The sequence below is a fragment of the Canis aureus genome, chromosome 1, assembly GCF_053574225.1.
Source record: "Canis aureus isolate CA01 chromosome 1, VMU_Caureus_v.1.0, whole genome shotgun sequence".
Classification (NCBI taxonomy): Eukaryota; Metazoa; Chordata; class Mammalia; order Carnivora; family Canidae; genus Canis; species Canis aureus.
The window spans coordinates 109,659,908-109,682,429 of NC_135611.1; the positions used below are offsets into that span (position 1 = coordinate 109,659,908).

General features: G+C 44.5%; 1 protein-coding gene across 4 annotated transcripts in view; it reads right to left on the reverse strand.

Moving 5' to 3' along the window:
• The window catches only part of ARHGAP35 (Rho GTPase activating protein 35), a 129,622-nt gene extending 107,525 nt beyond the window's left edge, over positions 1–22,097 (reverse strand). The window contains exon 1 of one of the 4 annotated variants that reach the window (XR_013352035.1): positions 21,784–22,018. The gene's annotated coding sequence lies outside the window, so the exon portion shown is untranslated. Of the gene's footprint in view, positions 1–21,783 lie in introns of all 4 variants that reach the window. The other 3 variants (XM_077847535.1, XM_077847538.1, XM_077847552.1) reach the window with 3 other exon arrangements.
• Positions 22,098–22,522: the final 425 nt, after the last annotated feature.

Genomic DNA, 22,522 nt, shown 5'->3' on the forward strand with positions numbered 1-22,522 from the left:
ATCACAGAAAAACAAAACGCAGTGCCCAATCTAAAACGATGAAATAGGGGCTCAGAGGCTGAGCATCTGCCTTTAGCTCAGGTCGTGATACTGGGGTCCTGGGATCAAGTCCCGCATCAGGCTCCCCGGAGGGAGCCTGCTTCTCCTTCTGCCTGTGTCTCTGCCTCGCTCTCTTTCTCATGAATAGATAAAATCTTTAAAAACAAAAACAAAACGGTGAAATAAAGGAAGACAAAAGGAGGCCATGAGTCTCAGTGTTACTCTAAGCCAGTGGTTCTAATCTTTTTTGGGTCATGGATTCCTTTGAGAATTTAATGAAAGCTACAGATCCTTTCCCCACAAAAAATAAACAGAACCAAAATGTAGCATATACTTTTGAGGGCATCATGATACTCCCCCCAACCCAATCCCTTAAGGATCCACAGACCCTCAGTTCATAGCCTTTGCCTAGAATCTGCATTTTTTAGCCACATCTAACTAGAGGGGATCCAAATTCACCATTTTGCTTTTAACTTTTTAAAAATTTATTTTATTTTTTTTAAGATTTTATTTATTTATTTTTTTTTTTTTTAAGATTTTTTATTTATTCATAGAGGCAGAGAGAGAGAGAGAGAGGCCTCAGAGACACAGGCAGAGGGAGAAGCAGGGAGAGGCCTCAGAGACACAGGCAGAGGGAGAAGCAGGCTCCATGCAGGGAGCCCGACGTGGGACTCGATCCCAGGTCTCCAGGATCACACCCCAGGCTGCAGGCGGCACTAAACCGCTGTGCCACAGGGGCTGCCCAAGATTTTATTTATTTATTCATGAGAGACACACACACACAGAGAGAGGCAGAGACACAGGCAGAGGGAGAAGCAGGTTCCATGCAAGGAGCCTGATATGGGACTTGATCCCGGGTCTCCAGGATCACACCTTGGGCTGCAGGCAGCACCAAACTGCTGCGCCACCGGGGCTGCCGTTTTTTTTTTTTTTTTTTTTTTTTTTTTTTATTTATGTCACAGAGAGAGAGAGAGAGAGAGGCAGAGACACAGGCAGAGGGAGAAGCAGGCTCCATGCACCGGGAGCCCGACGTGGGATTCGATCCCGGGTCTCCAGGATCGCGCCCTGGGCCAAAGGCAGGCGCCAAACCGCCGCGCCACCCAGGGATCCCCGGGGCTGCCCTTTTAAAAAAATTTTTAAAAGATTTTATGTATTCATTATGAGAGACAGAGAGACAGAGACATACAGAGACTGAGACACACACACACACACACACACACACAGGCAGAGGGAGAAGCAGGCTCTATGCAGGGAGCCCGACTTAGGACTGGATCCCGGGTCTCCAGGATCACACCCTGGGGCAAAGACAGCGCTAAACCGCTGAGCCACCTGGGCTGTCCACCATTTTGCTTTTTAGAGGTCATACTGACATTAAGGGAAACTGAAGACAGGTGATAGCTTTAGCACTTGCAACATCTTACGACCCACAAGGGCCCCTATTCCTCTTGCTACCTGATTCATGTTATTAAGCCACAGTAACAAACTGTGGGATGAGGATATTCTCCCTCTCCCAACTAGAATATAATAAATTCAGGGCAGCCCTGGGGGCGCAGTGATTTAGCGCCGCCTGCAGCCCAGGGCGTGATCCTGGAGACCTGGGATCAAGTCCCACGTCAGGCTCTCTGCATGGAGCCTGCTTCTCCCTCTGCCTGTTTCTCTGCCTCTCCCTCTCTCTGTCTCTATGAATAAATAAATAAAATCTTAAAAAAAAAAAAAAAGAAAAATTCAAAAGCAGGGACCATATCTGATAGTATCATGTATTCTGCCTAGGGCTGTACACATTCTATATAATTGTTGATTGGTTTACTAATGAATAGATTTAAAACAACCTATACATTACCACTTAAGATAAAATGAGATAGATTCACATAGCACAGGAAAAGATAATGCTATATAACTAGCAGACTTTAAAATATTGACCTAATGGAACACCTGGGTGGCTCAGCGGTTGAGTGCCTTTGGCTCAGGGCCTGATCCCCGGATTCCTGGGATCAAGTGCCGCATCAAGCTCCTTGCATGGAACCTACTTCTCCTCCCTCTGCCTGTGTCTCTGCCTCTCTCTCTCTGTCTCTCATGAATAAATAAAATCTTTAAAGAATAAATAAATAAATATTTACCTAAATTGGATTCCTGGAGCTTGATATACAAGAATAAGCCTGTAAAAAAAATGTGCTTTCTCATCTCTGTAGTCTTCTTTATGGCAGGGATTTGGCCATCTATGGCACATATATTGGTTTATAGTAAACTACAGACAGCCACCATTCCTTAAAAGCATGAGCAAAACTGCCAGTGGAGCCTGAGAGGATGTGAGAAGTCTTGCTTCTTGTGGAAGCTTTTTAAAAAGCTTTTAAAAGTTGTGGAGCTTTTTTTTTATAAAGATTTTTTTTTCTAAGTAATCTTAACACCCAATGTGGGGCTGAAACTCAAACTCACAACCCTGAGATCAAGAGTCTCATGCTCCCCCAACTGTGAGCCAGCAAGATGCCCTTACTGTGGAGCTATTTACTTAAACATCTCCTGGGGACACCTGGGTGGCTCAGTGGTTGAGTGTCTGCCTTTGGCTCAGGGTATAGAACTAAAGATCAGGGTCAAGTCCCACATCAGCCTCCCCTCGAGGAGCCTGGTTCTTCCTCTGCCTGTGTCTCTTATGAATAAATAAAATATTTTAAAAAAATAAAGAAAGAAACATCTCCAGGGGATCCCTGGGTGGCTCAGCCGATTGGCTCCTGCCTTCGGCCCGGGGCATGATCCTGGGATCCCAGGATCGGGTCCCGATTGGGCTCCCTGCATGGAGCCTGCTTTTCCCTCTGCCTGGTCTCTGCCTCTCTCTGTCTCATGAATAAATAAATAAAATCTTAAAAAAAAAGAAAAAGAAAAGAAAGAACAGAACAGAACATCTGAACATCAAAGATACTTAAATCTCTAGGTTATATGTGGTTTTTTGTTTTGGGAGGGGTTTTTGAGAAAGAGAGTGGGCGAGGTGGAGAGAGAGAATCTTAAGCCAATTTCATGCCCAGTGCAGAACTCAACACAGGTTCAGGTCCCTGAGTCAAAATCAAAAGTCAGATGCTTAACCGACTGAGCCACCCAGGTGCCCTGTGGATTACATGCTTAGAGATAAAATAATGAAAAGCACAGCATCTACTTTCAAGGAGCTTCAGATGTAGTTGGAGAAAGAGAAAACAGGCAATTCAATCAGAATAATAAGTACCGGGCGGCCTTGGTGGCTTAGCGGTTTAGCGCCGCCTTCAGCCCGGGGTATGATCCTGGAGACCTGGGATCAAGTCCCAGGTCAGGCTCCCAGCATGGCGTCTGCTTCTCCCTCCGCCTGTCTCTCTCTCTCTATCTCTCTCTCTCTAAAAAAAAAAAAAAAAAAAAAAGAATAAGTACCATGACATCAGGGGCAAACTTAGACTAAAGGTCAGTCAGGGAAGGCTTTCTGAGAGAAATAAAATCTAAGCCAGATCTAAACACTTAAAAGAAATTAGTTAAGCTTTTTTTTTGGTTGGTTTGGTTGGGATGGGAGTAGCAGGAGAACATCCCAGATAAAAGGAAACAGTATATGCAAAAGGCCCAGAAGCAGGATATCTGGGAGAGCTACAGTCACTTGATGTGGGTGGAACACTGAATTTAAGGAGGGAAGTAGACAGAGACAGGCAGAACTCCTGGAGGGCCCTTATATAAGCCGAATTTATGTATGCTTACCCCTTCCTAAAGTCACAGCCCTCAAATGCTTTTGCTCTTCTTAGCTTAAAACACACACACACACACAACTAAATAACACAACAACAACAACTTATTTTGAAATGACTTTAGATTTAGAATTTGTCTTAAGGAAATGCTTTTACAATGGAAAATAAATTCAAGCAGATCCGTTTCTACTTCTTCAACCTTGCTAGCAAGTAATAAATCCCTTTAATTTCTTTGCTCCAGATACCCTAATCAACTCAAGGAGTCAAGCCAAAATCCCCTGAACGTTCAACTCATCCTCAAAACAAAATGCTGGCAAAATCATCTGGGCTATGGAAGAGGAAAGAAGGATGATTCATCCTCTTTCCTAGATTTTCACTAAGAACTCTAAGAGTCCGGACAGAATTCCATTATGTCACAACAGTCTTTATAAAGGCACTTAACCAAAATTAGTCATACTTATTTCTGTTACGTTTCTGACCTGCATTCTAAGCCTCCATCTCCTAAAATTCCCAAACCTGCAACAACCTTAATTAAAGTTGATTTCTAGATGGGGACCTGGCTAGCTAAGTCAGAAGAACATGCGATTCTTGATCTCAGGGTCATGAGCTCAAGCCTCACACTGGATGTAGAGATTACTAAAATAAATAAACTTTTTTAAAAAGTTGATTTTTAGAATCAAAGATGAATCCTGTGCAGAAATCACTGCAATGTCAATGAAATTGACAATTTTTTCTACAATTAAAACACAATTGGGGGTGCCTGGGTGGCTCCGTCGGTTAAGCATCTGCCTTTGGATCAGGTCATAATCCCAGAGTCCTGGGATTGAGCCCCACGTCAGGCTCCCTCTCCCTCTGCCTGCCATTCCCTCTGCTTGTGCTGTCAAATAAAAATTTAAAAAGTTGATCTTAACAATTGTGTTTGTTGTCTTTTTTTTTTTTTTAAACAATGGTTATCCCTGGAAGGTAGAATTTAAGGAATAGGGACCCCTGGGTGGCGCAGCGGTTTGGCGCCTGCCTTTGGCCCAGGGCGAGATCTTGGAGACCCAGGATCGAATCCCACGTCGGGCTCCCGGTGCATGGAGCCTGCCTCTCTCTCTCTATCATAAATAAATTTTAAAAATTAAAAAAAAGAATTTAAGGAATATTTTAATTTTCCTTATTATTTCAGCCAGTGAGGGCTGCCTGTCAAGCATTCATCAAATACATAGGAGGGGCACCTGGGTGGCTCACTGGTTGAGCATGTGCCTTTGGCTCAGGTCATGATCCCAGAGTCCTGGGATCAAGTTCTGCATTGAGCTCCCCACAGGGAACCCGCTTCTCCCTCTGCCTATGTCTCTGCCTCTCTCCAGGTCTCTCATGGATAAATAAATAAAATATTTTTAAAAATATATTTTTAAAAAATTAAGTAGGGGCACCTGGGTAGCTCAGTGGGTTAAGGGAAGGCAGCTTCAGCTCAGGTCATAATCCCCAGGTCCTGGGATCGAGCCCCATGTCAGCTCCCTGCTCAGTGGGGAGTCTGCTTCTCCCTCTCCCTTTTCACTCATGTTCTCTCTCAAATAAAATATTTTTTAAGGGCAGCCCGGTGGCTCAGCGGTTTAGCGCTGCCTTACAGCCCAGGGCATGATCATGGGGACCTGAGATCAAGTCCCACATCAGGCTCCCTGCATGGAGCCTGCTTCTCCCTCTGCCTGTGTCTCTGCCTCTCTTTCTGTCTCCATGAATAAATAAAAATAAAATAAATCTTTAAAAATATTTTTTAAAAAATTAAGTAATATTTAAAATTCAGTTTCTCAGTCCCACTAGCTCAGTTCAAGTAGATACATAAAGAATGGTGCAGAAGGTTCTATTAAGGCTGATCTACAAAGAAGCCCTAATGCTAATTCAGACCTGGGAAACAGAGAGGGAGGATCTGGGGAAGGTTTCCAGAAAGACATGTATATATTGAAATGGGTATTAAAGTGAGCATTCCGGGCTGGCTGGTAACAGACAGCAGATGACACTGACCATTCCCTGCATCATGCAATACCAAAATTTCCAGGGCAATTCCCCAAAAACCAAAAGCAAGATACTTTAAAGGAGACACTATAAAAATGAATTGGGTGATAGGCTTTGATCTGTATTTTGCGGAGATAAACTTAGATGCAAATACCGTAAAATGAGAAAAACAGATGATGAAGCCCAATTAGGATCTCACTAAAAAAGGAAAAGGGAAAACAGAACTGGAATTCACTGCCAGATCATCCTGGAAATCTTTAACAGGTAAGCTAAACTAAGGATCAGGGGACAAACCAAAGAATGCACTATGCTCATCCAAATAACTTTCATTGGGAGAAACATTTCCCAATAATCGAGGTCAATATGTGAATTGAAGGTGATTAACTCCCAAAGAGAGAGAAAGAGAAAAGAAAGCACACACACAAAACCAACCCAGTAGAGAACTGTATAAAAATTTGGTCCTGGGGATCCCTGGGTGGCTCAGCAGTTAAGCACCTGCCTTGGGCCCAGGATGTGATCCTGGGGTCCCGGGATCAAGTTCCACATCAGGCTCCCTGCATGGAACCTGCTTCTCCCTCTGCCTGTCTCTGCCTCTCTGTGTGTCTATCATGAATGTATGAATAAAATATTTAAAAAAAAAAAAAAAAAAAGGGCAGCCCGGGTGGCTCAGCAGTTTAGCGCCACCTTCAGCCAGGGCATGATCCTGGAGACCCAGGATTGAGTCCCATGTCGGGCTTCCTGCATGGAGCCTGCTTCTCCCTCTGTCTCTCTGTTTCTCAAATAAATAAATAAAATTAAAAAAAAAAATTTGGTCCTTTGCAGGTGGAAGGGGGAGGTGTAACGTTCTATTTTCTGATCTAACTACACTACCTAACATGTGCTGCCTCAGTTTCCTTATCCATAAAATGGATACAAGGAAAGTACCTATTTCTGAGGGCTATTTATGTGTATTCCTTGATACTTGAGTTACTATATATAAGGTGCATAAACAATGCCTGGCGTATGGAAAGGACTAAGGAAACACTGGTTATTACTGCAGGAGTCTCTGAGGACCTAGCTTCACTTGGTGGAAAGGAAAAGGATTTCCCTAGGGGTGAGCTCACAGGGAAGAGGGATGTTGTGCAGACTGTCATATGATGAGGAGGGGCGGTTTGAAAAGTCTGATCTGTTCCAGGTTGAGCAAGCTTTTGCAGACACCTTCCAACCCGGTCCTACAGGCTATTCAAATGCCCAAAGCCATAGAGGACAGCTGCTAGAACTTCAAGTTCCAGGATCTAATCTAGCTGTGGACCCCCAATATGCTTACTTAGTGTATCAGTGTTTTTTTTTTTTTTTCCCCCAAAAAAATCTCTCTGGTCTGCACAGCTAGATTACTCTATCCTTCATTCAGGCATTAATTAGGCACCCATGACAAGTCAAGCACTTTAGAAGGCAATAGAAAAGCACTAAAGGTTTTTAACCAAGGGAATGCAACAGTCAGGTTTTCATTTCATGACTCGTTGAGAGAATAAATGAGAGGAAAAGATGCAGAGGATACCTTGTAAGAGACTTCTGCAATCAAGCACAACACCTAATTTCTTGAATTTCCCAATGGCACCCAGCACTGTGGATATCACTCAACTGGATCCCAATGAATATTTAACTTCCTATGTGAGAATAACAATGCCTATCAATTTAGCACTTATTATATGCCAAACATATCATTCATTACCTCAGTTTCTCACAACAACCCAGTGAAGCAGATATTAGTATCTTTATTTTACACAGGAGAAAACTCAGGAAGTCCAACAGCTCATTTAAGGTGACAAAATAAAAGGAGGAGTGGGTCATGAATTTATGTCTGTCTGCCTAAATACCTAATCATACATTATTGGTGCTGGCCTGTGGCAAAGTTTTCCTCAATCTACATAAAAATGAGATCTAAAAATATATATGGGTGGCTCAGCAGTTTAGTACAGCCTTCGGCCCAGGGTGTGATCCCGGAGACCCAGGATCCAGTCCCACATCGGGCTCCCTGCATGGAGCCTACTTCTCCCTCTGCCTGTGTCTCTGCCTCTCTCTCTCTCTGTGCCTCTCATGAATAATAAATAAATAAATATTTAAAAATAAAATAACAGGGATCCCTGGGTGGCGCAGCGGTTTGGCGCCTGCCTTTGGCCCAGGGCGCGATCCTGGGGACCTGGGATCGAATCCCACGTCGGGCTCCTGCTTCAAGCATGGAGCCTGCTTCTCCCTCTGCCTGTGTCTCTGCCTCTCTCTGTGTGACTATCACAAATAAATAAAAATTAAATAAAAATAAATTTAAAAAATCAAATAACAAAAATAATAAAAATATATACCTACATATGTCCATATACAGTTGCCAACTTCCTTGAGAAAGGCTACTACCTTTTATTCTGACAATGGATCTCATTTTTAATAAAAGGAGAGTTTCTCATTTATTTTTTAATGCCCTCCTTGGAAAAACTACAAATTAGTAAATTTGTATGTGTTTTCCCACTACTGTATTCAACTAGTCTATAAAACCCAAGTCCAGGAACCACTACACTAATAATGACATTAACATAGCATTTACCATGACCCAGGCATTATTTTAAGCTTCTTAAATATACCACCCATTTTAATTGCACAGTGAGTCTGAGAGTAGACACCACTATATTCCCCTTTTTATAGATGAGGTGCCTGAGGCACTAAAGTATAAGTGTCTTGTCTAAGAGCACAGAGCTGGGAAGAGGTAGGACGGGGACTCTAGGGGAGGCCCATGTGCCTTGATGAGAATACCTGAGGCCTCAGTCCTAACATTGTGAAAGCAAACAGACCTCAACCACTGCTATTTGGCCTATGACCTATAACATTTAGACGTGTGAGACACTTACTGATAAGACCCTAAAACTGGCTGCTACCTGGGGGCAAGTTACAAGATAACACATCAACAGCATGCACTGCTCTGCTGAGTCAAAATACCAGCGTGCTGCCTTTGTAGTGCTATAATACTCTGGTTACTTAAACGGTTTAATTAACCAAATTGTTCTCTTCCATTCTCCCAGAAAACTGAAAGGCCTTCCAACCTTATGGGGCTTCCACGTTCATTCTTGGCATTTACTTCTCAAAAAAATCTAGAATCACAACACAAGAGCAGGTATTGAGGCTCATTTTATGGACAAGAATTTAAATTAAAATACATGACTTGTCCAAGGTAACAAAGTTGGTATGAATCAAAATGAAAACCGACAGGAGAAAGGGTTCTTTACATAGCTTGAGGAATCCCAAGAATCAAAGAACTGAAAGACTGCCCCCCCCCACGCACACACATAAACACACACATACACACACACACCCCGGTTTCTCTCTAAAATGTGTACCTTTAGGGACGCCTGGGTGGCTCAGCGGTTGAGCAGTGGAGCGTCTGCCTTCGGCTCAGGGTGTGATCCTGGGGTCCTGGGATCCAGTACCACATCAGGCTCCCTGTGGAGTGTGTGCTTCTCCCTCTGCCTATGTCTGTGTCTCTCACGAATAAATAAATAAAATCATGTATATATATTTTTAAGATTTTATTTATTTATTCGTGAGAGACACAGGCGCAGGGAGCCTGACGTGGGACGCGATCCTGGGTCTCCAGGATCACATCCTGGGCTGAAGGCGGCAGCTAAACTGCTGAGCCACCCGGACTGCCCAAATGTATATACCTTTAATTCAACAAATATTATGTTCCTCTGGACATGTTCTAGGATAAATGTAGCAGGTTCACAGAAGAAATGGGAGAACAAAACAGAAAAAAAAAAATCCAAAGCTATTTTGCAATTTCTTCCTGATGTGTGAATGTAAACCCCCTCATATGTCAACTAAACATCAGGTCTTTTGGTATTCTCTTTCAGGAAAGAATGACCAGTATATAAATAAGTGTCTGTGTGTGTGTGCCTGTGTGTGTGTGCAGAACGTCTTGTTAATTAACAATAATAAAAACAGTAAAATTTTACATCTCCCAAATTACTTCTTATTCGAAATAAAACATGAACTTGGACCACGTTATTAAAAAGTTCTCATAACAAGATGAAATCTATCTTCCAAGTAAACGTCCGTGCTCTTGTGTTGAAATGTTTGGTCACACCTAATTTTTTAAGATAAGATTGGGGGGGGGGGGGTATATATCAGGCCATAGGCCTTCTAAATTTTTAAAGTTCTGGTACCAAAACAGGGTGTTCCTTGTGTTACCTGTAAGGGAAGAACTGCTTTTGTTTTTTGTTTTTTATTTTATTTATTTATTTATTCATGAGAGACAGAGAGAGAGAGAGAGGCAAAGATACAGGCAGAGGGAGAAGCAGGCTCCATGCAGGGAGCCTGATGTGGGACTCGATCCCCGGACTCCAGGATCATGCCCTGGGCCAAAGGCAAGCACTAAACTGCTGAGCCACCCAGGTGTCCCTGCTTTTGTTTTAATAAATGGCATATAAACTCTCTGAGGGGGATCCCTGGGTGGCAGCAGTGGTTTAGCGCCTGTCTTTGGCCCAGGGCGCGATCCTGGAGACCAGGGATCAAATCCCATGTCGGGCTCCCGGTGCGTGGAGCCTGCTTCTCCCTCTGCCTGTGTCTCTGCCTCTCTCTCTCTCTCTCTGTGACTATCATAAATAAATAAATATTAAAAATAAATAAATAAACTCTCTGAGGGAGAAGGAGGCATATTCCATATAACTAGGACTTTCAGCAGTGTAGACGCCCAAATATTGGTTGAACAGGGAGGAAAAAGGAAACTTGTCTCCCTGGATCTCTATCCTCTGGAACTACAAAGTAGTCTGTTCCCTCTTTGGCTTAATAGCCCTAAATTATTTACATATTAAAAGAATCTTGGTTTCATAAAAGGGAAGATAAAACTAATGTATGCCATGTCCATTCTTGATTTTGATTGAGAAAAGAGAAAGTAATATACGAATAGATTCTCTCTCTTAAAACAAGCCATGTGGAGGGGGGCACCTTTCAGAAAAGAGAACAGATGGGTCAGCTCTCCTATCAGCCACAAAGCAGACTTTAAAAGTTCTTCTCATCTCTGGGGTGCACTCAATTCTATGAAGTGGATAGCACACCGCAGGAGTCAGTATAGAGCCAAGGCTCTGAACCACAGTGCCTCAGCTATACCAGCTGCGTGACCTTGGGCAAGTCCCCTATGGAAGCCCCAGTTCCCTGGCTACAAAATGAAATACCACCTACCTCAGAGGGTTATTGTGAGGAGGATAGAGGGAACACTTGGTAGTCTCCTGGTACACAATGAGCATGCTGTTGCTATTAACTGGTAATGCTGCTAATAATCAATTATTGTTCTAAGAAAGGGAGACTGCCTTAACCTTCAAAGGTACTAGAGTCCACCAGATCTCATAACGACTAATTTCTTGCTTTTCAGCTCAATTTTTTCTTCATGTGTTTATAATAAACACCAAACATAACATAACCATACAGGGAGGAAAGAAAAAAAAAAAAAACCTTTGTTTAAAAAATAGTAAAATCATTGTGGAAAACTCAGGAAAAAATTTCACTCAAAATTCTACAACACAAAGATAAATACAAACAGCACTTTAGCATGTTGCTTTTGCTTTTTCCCATATATATTTTAAAACAACTGGAATCATACTGTTTATAGTTCTATATCCTGCTTTTTTCTCATACTTAATTTTATTTTGTGTGTACTTTCCCACGTCAAGAATTCTCCAAAAAACATCCTTTTTAAAAATGACTCCATACTTTTCAATAAAGCAATCATTCCCCTAAGGTTAAAGGATTTAAATTGTTTATTTTTTATACACATCACTATAGTTAAGATCTTTGTATATAATCTTGGTCCTCATCTCGATTTCTTGGTCCATCTAGATTCCTATAAGTTGATCAAGGATTTTATGTCTTAAAATCCTGCTAAGGACAGCCCGGGTAGCTCAGCAGTTTAAGCACCACCTTCAGCCTAGGGCCTGATCCTGGAGACCAGGGATGGAGTCCCATGTCAGGCTCCCTGCGTGGAGCCTGCTTCTCCCTCTGCCTGTGTCTCTGCCTCTCTCTTTCTCTCTCTCTCTGTGTCTCTCATGAATAAATAAAATATTTTAAAAATTTTAAATAAAACCTTGCCAAAATGCTTTCCAGAAAGTTCACACCAAGTTTTTGTGCCTGACAGTCCTGATCATATACCACCAGCAGTGACCACTACCTATTTCCTTTTAATTCCCAGCAAACAGAGACCCAAAAACTCTGGAATTACAACACAAATAGAGAAGATTTGTTATTAAAAGAATGCTTTTGTCACTTGTGGTAATTTGTACCAGATCACTATTATCCGATTCTTTTTTTTTTAAGATTTTATTTATTTATTCATGAAAGACATAGAGAAAGGCAGAGACACAGGCAGAGGGAGAAGCAGCCTCCATGCATGGAGCCTGATATGGGACTCGATCCCGAAACTCCAAGGATCACACCCTAAGCTGAAGGCAGACGCTCAACTGCTGGGCCACCCAGGTGTTCCACTATAATCCCATTCTTTATCAGATATGTAACCTTAACAAACTTGGAAAAGTTACAAACATCACTCTATACAATTCACATTCCTTTAGTAAAATCAAGACTTAAAATGCCTCACACATGGAGATGCTCAAATAAATTTCAACTTAAGGAGTGTGTAGAAAAGGAAGTGATGCCCCATACAAAAAAGAGGTCTGGACAATATGTAGAAAATTCAGAAAGGTACACTTTCAGATTTATGTACTTTTCTACATGTAAGTTGCACCTTAATTTTTTTTTAATAAAAATTAAAAATTTGGGATGCCTGGGTGGCTCAGTTGGTTAAGCGTCTGCTTTTGGCTCAGGTCACGATCCCGGGTCCTGGGGTCGAGTCCTGCATGGGGCTCTCCATAGGGAGTCTGCTTCTCCCTCTGCCTGTTTCTATGCCTTTCTGTGTCTCTCATGAATAAATTTTTAAAAATCTGAAAAAAAATTGTTGAAAAAAAAATTTAAAGAGGATCTGTACGGGAGAAAATATATGTATTCCTTTTTTTTTTTTTAATGTTGACATTTTTTTTCTTTAATTTTTATTTATTTATGATAGTCAGAGAGAGAGAGAGAGAGAGAGAGGCAGAGACACAGGCAGAGGGAGAAGCAGGCTCCATGCACCGGGAGCCCGACGTGGGATTCGATCCCAGGTCTCCAGGATCGCGCCCTGGGCCAAAGGCAGGCGCCAAACCGCATATAGCCACCCAGGGATCCCTATATGTATTCCTTGTATTCACACAAAACATGAAATCACAGCTATGGAGGAAAAAAAAAAAAGAAATCACAATCACAAGTATGTTAGCTAATGTTGCCATTTAAGCCTTTATGGATGTTGGCTAATGCTGGGCATACACCAACTGGCAGAGACTCACTCACTGACTAAGCCCTGAGAAGCCCTTTCCCCTTTTTCCTCATTTACCAAAGGTTTTATCTGCATTCCTCTAGTGACTTATCAATCAGAGGAAAAAAATCTCTGAGAAGTCAGCAGCATTCAAAAAGTATTTAATTATTTCAGGCCATTAGAAATGATATCACAGGGATCCCTGAGTGGCTCAGCGGTTTAGTGCCTGCCTTTGGCCCAGGGGTGATTCTGGAGTCCCGGGATCAAGTCCCGCGTCGGGCTCCCGGCATGGAGCCTGCTTCTCCTTTCGCCTGTGTCTCTGCCCCTCTCTCTCTGTTTCTATGTCTATCCTAAATAAATAAAATATTAAAAAAAAAGAAAAAGAAATGATATCACAGGGGCACGTGGGTGGCTCAGTGGTTGAGTGTCTGGCTTCAGCTCAGGGTATGATCCCGGGGTTCCAGGATCAAGTCCCACTTTGGGCTACCCAGAGGGAGCTTGCTTCTCTATGTCTCTACCTCTCTCTGGGTGTCTCTCATGGATAAATAAAATCTTTAAAAAAAGAGAGAGAGAGAGAAAAAAAATTATATCACAAAAGTAGCATCCACCAGGCTTCTACCTACAAACCTAACATTTTTGGAAAATAAAGACCTAGTGATACTTTTATCATCAAACATTTAAAAGTATACTACTCCCAGTGAAATAATTCCCTTGAAGTGAAAGCCACTCTAGTTAAAGATACAGATTTTGAGAATCTAATAATCTTGTATTAATGCAGTACTGGCTTCCATTTGTACACAATCAATTTGTTACCGAACAAAGAATCCTTTTTAATTGCCCACGGCAATTAATGGTAATCATTTTCTTTTGTCTTATTCCTAAGTACTGCAGTACTTCATACAATAGATGAAGCCATGATTCTGACCTTTCTTTTAAATGGAAAAAACTTTTTTTAAAGTTTTTTATACTTCAAGGGGCTGTTAGCTGTAGCTGCCCAGCATATTTTCACCCTAACATTATTTAATAACTTTCTGATTCCCAGTTTTTGAAAAAAGCATTGTAGTAAGTTCCACACAAATAAGTCAAGGGGCTAGGTGTAGTTTTGCCTATACATTCCTAGTTGCCCAAAGTTTTCTCAATTGAGGGACACTTGTGTGGCTCAGCGGTTGAGCATCTGCCTTTGACTTAGGGCATGATCCCAGGCCCTGGGATTGAGTCCTCTGCATTGGGCTCCTTACAGGGAGCCTGCTTCTCCCTCTGCCCATGTCTCTGCCTCTATCTCTCTCTGTCTCTCATGAATAAATAAAATCTTAAAAAAAAAACAAAAAACAAAAAAACACAAATTCATCAGAATACTCTATTCAATATTTACTCCCCTCAACCCACCCTACATTACATATAGCTAATCATTCACAACTGACTATAAATTCTTTAAGAGGATGAACCTATAGCTTATTCTTATATCCCAAAGAAACAAGGCACTAATAAAATAAACACAGATCTTGAAAGAAGACAGACACGGATTTATAACACAGCTCTCAAACTCTCAGCTGTGTAACCCTGGTTAGGATACTTCTCTTATGTATATATGAGAATTAAATGATGACCAGGAGGGCATGCCCTCTGAGAGTTTAAAGCCTAAAAATGGCCATTATCGTTTGTGCACATCTCTCCACCCACCTACCCCAACAAAAGAGAAAAAAGGCTTTGGCACTTGTTTGGGTTCAATCAACATATATGTAGTAGGGCCTACTATATATAAGGTATTTTGCTAGGTGTAACAAGATATAAAAGAAACACCCTCAAGGAGTTTACTACCTGGAAAGTGGAAACAATCAAGTATTATCATCTATAAAATAAGGCAGAATGGGAACCAACTAGTATAATCCCTTCAGTTTTCAAATGAAGAAACTGTAGCCCAGGGAAGTGAAAATGATTTGGCCAAAGTCATACAGCTAGTAAGCAGCAGAGCTGGAGCTAGACCAGAGGTTCTTCATTATCAATTCAATATTCTTTACACCATAGGAAGCTGCCTCTCAGTTGTTCAAATTTGATTTCTAAGTGCAAATATTACCATAGTGACCAGCAAAAGGACATTTTCCAGGTAAGAATGCACACTAGGAGAGCAAAAAAGGTATGAAATATCACAGATGCATAATGCAACAGTCACAACTGCCACAAATTTCATAAATGAAAATGTTCAGGGAACCCTGGGTGGCGCAGCGGTTTAGCGCCTGCCTTTGGCCCAGGGCAGGATCCTGGAGACCCAGGATCGAATCCCACGTCGGGCTCCCGGTGCATGGAGCCTGCTTCTCCCTCTGCCTATGTCTCTGCCCCTCTCTCTCTCTCTCTCTGTGTGACTATCACAAATAAATAAAAAATTTAAAAAAAAACTTAAAAAAAAAAGAAAATGTTCATTTCAATAAAGGAAGATGAAGGAGATAGGCAAGTCTGGCTATTTTCAACTAAAGTAAATATTACTTTCCTGTGATGATGGTTCATGGCTGAAAGCACCTGGTTTTCTGCTAATATATCAACTTAATGGTGCTTCTTAGCACCATAGAAGCAAATAAATGAAAATCTGACTGACAGATGCCAAAAGTTATTTTCAAGAATTCTTCATAGACAAAACCTCATTAAAGCATTGTATCAAAAATTAAATAGAAATAAACTTCCAGGAAGATGAACATGAATGATTTGTTTGCATTTCTTAATACTAGCAATTCAAGTGCTATTCAGACACAGCTATTTGAGAGTGTAGGTCAACAATGACTCAGCTTGAAAGATTCCATATTGCTTTTAAAAGAGGTATATGGTTTTACTTAGGTAGTGAATACAATCTGGGTGCCCCTTTCCCCAAAAATTATAAACTAATTTTCACATGAATGGCTGAAAAAGAGACGGTGTTTATGTTTGAAAAAAGTATACAACAAAGGCAATCCAGTTCAATTTACTGCATCCCTCAGAGAAAGAGCCCAGAGAAAGAGCCAATTCTGGGCCACAGGATCGATGTGGAGATGAGGGGGAGGGGTGGAGGCGATGGAGGGGTAAAGAGCAGGACCAGGAGTCTAGTCCCAGTCCCAGCTCTAACTTGGTATGTGGTCCAGGACAATACTCTACAACCAGAGCTGGACAGCACACTAGACTTCATACTAGGAATGTGAAACCCAGAGAGGTGAAGTGATTTGTTCAAGGTTCCCACGAATTAGGTTAAGGCCTAGACCAGAAGGCCTTCTGCCTCTACTTCCAATATTCCTTCAATTATGACAGGAAAACTGTTACCATGCTCCGTGCAAGTTCATTTTCCCAGCTTAAATCAGGAGGCTAGACTAGGCACAGGTTTTCAAGCTGTGTTGCTCCAAATCCAAGGGATTTCTGCTAGTCACCTTTCCTCTTCAAGACTCTCCAAGCTTATGTATTTCATATAGTGTAAAAAGGAAATTTTAAACAACTAGACTAGATGGTCAATAAAATGTCACACAGACTGGGTAAATTAAGGCACCCAGGTGGTGAATGACAATAGTCATAGTGGATCACAGGAAGGCCCTGCAGGAAGCTTACCACCTCTCAGAAGGCCCCCACAAACTGAAGATGTGAAAACAGAAGAGACTAGAGGGAGATGGACAAACACTCTCTCACCATGTCAATCTCTATATTGACCTGCTGTATCTCCCTATCACACAAAGTCTGAAGAAACACCTATGAGGCTGCAGTTTTACAGTCATCTGTGAATCCCTCACTTCTCCTAGACTGTCCTTTGCCAAAAGTTACCATCAGGCCCATGGATTTACACGCGGACAACTTCTTCCAAGTAACATGTATTGAGAAGAATGACTATTTTCTGATTATTTTTTAACTATCCTAAATGCTTTGGCCTTATTGTGCCAAGAAGATGGAAAAGAAAAGGGGGATATAAAAAAAGAAAAAGAAAAAAGAAAAAGAAAAGGGGGATATGGTCAAAAGAATAGTTTAAAAAAAAAAAAAAGGGGGATCCCTGGGTGGCGCAGCGGTTTGGCGCCTGCCTTTGGCCCAGGGCGCGATCCTGGAGACCCGGGATCGAATCCCACGTCGGGCTCCCAGTGCATGGAGCCTGCTTCTCCCTCCGCCTGTGTCTCTGCCTCTCTCTCTCTCTGTGTGAGTAAATAAAAATTAAAAAAAAAAAAAAAAAAAGGAAGAGAAAAACTTTGATCAGACTAGTATTACAGAGATTTTCTAGGCACTGCAGGAGCCCCTGAAGATCTGCTACTTGGTTGAAGAGTCATCTACTACTATCTCCTGCTCCACACCCCACCCCCAACTGGCATGTTAACTGTTCCAGAAGGCCAAGGCTACCACCTCAGATTTCTGTAGCACCCAATTCCATCATGAAAGCAAATGTTGACACTGAGGTTGGAGTCTCAGCTACCATTAGAGAAACATGACAATCTTTGTAACAGCAATTACCAGTTTAGGAAGAAAACTCAGTCCTTTGTTGTTCTGTCTCCTCTCTTCAAATTATATAAACTTTGGCTTTGGCTATGAAGAAACTTTCTATGCTGCCAATGATGTTAAAAAACTCTAAAACACAAATTTCAGCAGTGCTGCACACACAGTTGTCTTCTTAATTAGCTATTACTTCCCCATTAAGAATAAAAAACAAAGGATCCTGGGTGGCTCAGCAGTTGAGCGTCTCTGCCTTTGGCCAAGGGCATGACCTGGAGTCCCAGGATCAGGACTGGGATCCAGTCCTACATGGGGCTCCCAGTATGGAGTCTGCTTCTCTCTCTGCCTGTGTTTCTGACTCTCTCTCTCCGTATGTCTCTCATGAATAAATAAATATTTTTTTTAAAAAGAAGAAAATTATTTATACCAACATGGAAAACATAAACTCTAAAATAAATTCATAGAATGAATAATGATTCACAAGGCCAAAATTCAAAAATGAATGGACCAGATGAACTGAAATTCTTAAGTCAATAATGATGAAGACACACACTATAGGTAATTAAAATCACCAGACTCTGCTTGTCAGAAAATTTAAAGTCCTGGGGATCCCTCAGTGGCTCAGCAGTTTGGCTCCTGCCTTTGGCTGGGAGCGTGATCCTGGAGTCCCGGGATGAGTCCCACATTGGGCTCCCTGCATGGAGCCTGCTTCTCTCTCTGCCTGTATCTCTGTCTCTGCCTCTGCCTCTCTCTCTCTCTCTCTCTCTCTCATAAATATTATCTCAAAAAAAAATTTAAAGTCCTAAGAACTCAGAAGCTACGGGAATTACTAGATCTATGATCTAGTCCCTCTTTTACTATATCATATACAAATACCCTAACATTTGAGGAGTCAATGGTCCAATTCTGTAGATAACAGTTAACGCTTTTTTATTTCAAGTGTTCACACAAAACTATTTCTAAATAAGTGCTGAAGTAAACAAAGTTTGATCATAGCTCAGTTAAGAAATAAAGTCCTTCCAGTAAATGTTCCTTCACAGCTGGATGGCTGTTTTAATATGCAATTGCCCTGGGCCACGCGAAAGGGGGGGGGCGGGGGAAATCAGGCTTTTGATTTACTTAAGAAATAAAATAAATAAACCTAGAACATACAAAGGTTCTCTTTCCCAAGTTAAGGACAAAAAATGGTTAGATGGCTTTTCTGCAAAAAAAACACCTCTTTCTCTGAATAAATTTCCTAAACCCCACCCCTATCATAAGATCACTGAAGAAAAAGCTCCACAGCTAAGGTACATTTCTCAGGTAATAAAACCAAAAAATCTCATCGTATCAGCCAGTTCCTGGCACCCTTTCCTCACTCTACCAAATCAGGTCACTCACAAGGCTTGGAGAGTGTCAGGGCCCACCCACATACTCCTACACCAAAGAGCGCCCCCACCCCCAACTCCAGCAAGGATCTGCCCAGAGGCATTCAACTCCCCTGGTGGAGAGCGCCTGCAATACCAGAGGGCAGAAATCTGAGTGACACTTGGCACTCTCTCTTTCCACAAACAACCGCAACGGGCTTTCCAAACTCAGGCCCTAATTATTTAAGACCAGGAAGCTGGAGCCTTCCTGGGGCAGAGGTGAAAAGAAATAAGCCCACCCTCCCAAAGATCACACTACAAACCAGAGGCCATTAGGGAAGGCAACACTGCAGCTTTTGCAGCCCCAGAGCAGTAAACACCAAATGTGGCCATAACCCCCAGTGGGATTGGGGAGAACTTGAGAACTAGCATTTCCCCAGCCAGAGATAAAACAAAAATAAGATTGTCATGGGGTGGGGGTGGGGGAGAAGGGGGAAAAAGCACACTTCTAAGTTCTCCCAAGGCCTTGGAGGTGGAAGGAGAGAGAGGGTACAACTGTCTCTTTACAATAGCTCAGAGAAGGAGGGAGGGAATTAAAAGAATGACCTGTGAGCAGCTGCACTCTCCTGTCTCGAAGGACACAAAGATGCAAAGTCCAGGGATCTGAAACGGGCTGGGGAGCAAGATAGAAAAGAGGAGAAAAAAAAAAAAATTGGGGCAATGGAAAGAGATCTACCCCCTCACCACCACTAACCTTGGTAGAAGTAGGGAAAATGGGGGAGACACTCCCAAGACTCCAGAGAGCAATAACCAGCCAACCAACCCCCACCTATCTACCCAGATCTCACAGGATCTCTGGGAATAAAACCCTGAGGGTGAGGGTGCCAAGTGAATCTGCAGTCTACACCAGAGCCTAGAGAACCTTAGGCTCAACTCAGACCCTTCCCCTCTGAATGCTGAAGACTGGATGCTAGAGGAACACAAGCCTCAAGAGGGGAAGCACTCAGTGGGAATGGGCGGGTCAAGGGTAGGGAGCTGGGAGAAACAAGCCTGACAGGAACCAAACAGGAAAGAAGATGCTTGACAGGATACAAAGGGAAAGAAAAGGTGAGGAAACAAGTCAACAAGGAACAGAATTGGGAAATGGTTACCAAAAGCAGAGGGAAAATCTATCCAAGAACTGAGATGGCTCCAAGAGGGAGCTGGGGAGTGGGGAGGCAGCCAGTGATAGGAAAGAATGGTTGAGAAGATCTCTTTACTATTGGGCAGAACTGGGAGAAGGAGAACTCAAAAAGGAGGTAAAAGGACAAAGGAGGGAGAACAAATACAAGAAAGGAAAGAGTGGAGGTTGAGATCTGAATCAAAATGGTGGGGGGAGAAGGAGGTCCAGGTGGAAAACCAGAATTAAGAGACAACACAGGTGGGATGCAATTACAGGAAGACCAGGATTAAAGAAGCCATTCCAAGAGGGAACAGCAATAGTAAAGTTAAAATGGGTCAAAAAGATAGGTGGGCAAGTGGACAGCTCCAAAAAGGGCAGAGCTGGGAGGAAAACGTTAGAGCGGATGAGACAGAGCTGAGCAGATGCAAAAAAGGATCTGGGGCAGGTCTGTGAGATGCAGCAAAATGGGAAGGAAAGGGGTGATGGGTCAGGGAAGTTATCAAAGATTTACCGAGGTAAAGGGCAAGTTTAAGAAGAGCCAAAATAGAGAGGAGAGGACTCAGAGCAAAGAGGAGGCTAGAAGCAGATCTCAAGCAGAGAACAAGTGAAGGGGAAACAGGTCAAAGAAAGGGGGAGCGAATGAATGAGGCAGCTCTACAGTGCCAACGAGGAGGAGAAGAGGAAACCTCAAGAACACTGGGCAGAACTGGGGCCTGCAGGGCAGCACGGACGCTGCGGGCAGGCTGAGTTAGGGAGGTCAGAGAAGTGAATGGCAGAAATGAGAGCTGCAGGGTTTCGGGAGGGGAGGAGGCTGCTTCATGGAAGGCAGAGTCGAAAAGCAATCAGGTTAGGGGCACAGCAAGATCTGAGATTGGGCAAAGGGCAGATCGGAAAGGTAGAAAGGTTTGGAAGAGAAATAAAAGTCTGAATGGCAAATGGGAGCAAGATCTGAGAAGCGGAGGAGGCAAGCATGGTGCATCTGAGTCCGAGAGGGGGCAAGGGGCCGAACTGAGGCATGGAAGGGTCGGAGAGCTGAGGAATATCCCTAGGGTGCAGCAGGCCCCCCAAGTGGGCAGTAGAGCCCAAGAGGGAGGTGGAATTAACTCCAAGGAGACCTAAGGGCAAGCAGTGCCAAGACGAACAAGGTCTCAGATGGATCTCCAAGGAGGTGGAACTGCAGGTCCTAAAGGGACAGTTCCTGGGGGTGCAACAGAGGGCGGCGGATAACAGTAAACGGGTCAAAGAAGGCAACAGATCTGGAAGGTGGTGAGAGTAGAATCGAAGAGGGGCAGGAGGGTCACGAATCCCAAAGTGAAGGTCCAGAATTCAGGGATGCAGAAGGGTCACTGAGGAGGTGGGTCCCAAGAGCACTGCAGAGTCCTGGAGGGGCGAAGGGCATTAACGAGGGCGGAAGAGGGAAGGGGGAGGTGCAGAATTGGGAGCAGAGTGGCTTAAGTGAGGAGGGGGTGGCCGCGACAGACACCGAGATCCCAAAGGGGTCGGAAGGTGGGGGCAGACGCGGGGACAGCAGGCCTGGGGCGAGCAGGGACAGGTCCAAAAGGGCGGGCGGGCCCCGCGGGCCGGGCCGCAGCGCGAAGCAGCGGGGACGGCGGGGCCCGGGGGGCCTGGGGGGCCGCTCCCTCCCCTCCCCCTCCGGCTCCTCCATTGTTCGCGGGCTCCGGGCCCCGCGGTCCCCGCCTCCCCTTGGACCCCGCAGCGGGGCGGCGCCCGGCCTCGCCGCCGGGGCCCGCGAGCTCGCGCACTCACCAGCTGGGCGCCCTCAGCGCGGCTCCGGCCTCCAGGATCCCAGCAGCGACGACGGCGGCCCCGGCGCCATGTTCTGCTGCTCCTCGTCCAGCGGCGGCTGAGGCGGCGGCGGCGGCGGCGGCGGCTCCGGCGGCGGGGGGCCGGGCGGACCCTCCCTCGCAGGCTCCCTCCTCCGCCTCCTCCACCTCCTCCTCCCGCCGCGCCGCGGCTCTCCCTCGGGGCGGGGGGGCGGGGAGGGGAAGGGGGGAGGGGCGGGAACCAGGGGAGGGCGGACCAGCCTCGCTCGCTCGCTCCCTCCCTCCTTCGCAATGGCGACGGCGGCACCTCCTTCCTGCGGCCGCCGCTCCCGCGCGCGCGCGCTCCTCGCTACTGCGCGTGCGTGGCGTGCGGACCGTTGCGAGAGGATAACGGCCCCGGGGTGCGCGCCGCCAGAGGATGACCGGCGCCGGGCAGGAGACAAAGTGAGGGCGGCTATGCGCCCAAGGGGCTCAGTGCCATCACCGCGGCCTCTGGCTGGGAACGAGCGCGGAGACCATAATGCGCGTGCGCCCCAAAGGAATGCCGCTACTGCGGTGGCTGCGGCGCGAGACAGCACCAGGCAGCCTGCGAGCAGGCAAAGGGAATGGGGCGGGCAAGTGCGCGTGCGCGGGAGGGACTGCCTGGCGCAAGGCGGAGGGAGTGGCCCGCGGGAGTCGCGCGCGCTCTTGCGCGCGCCAGAAGCAGCCGACCCCTCCTTGTG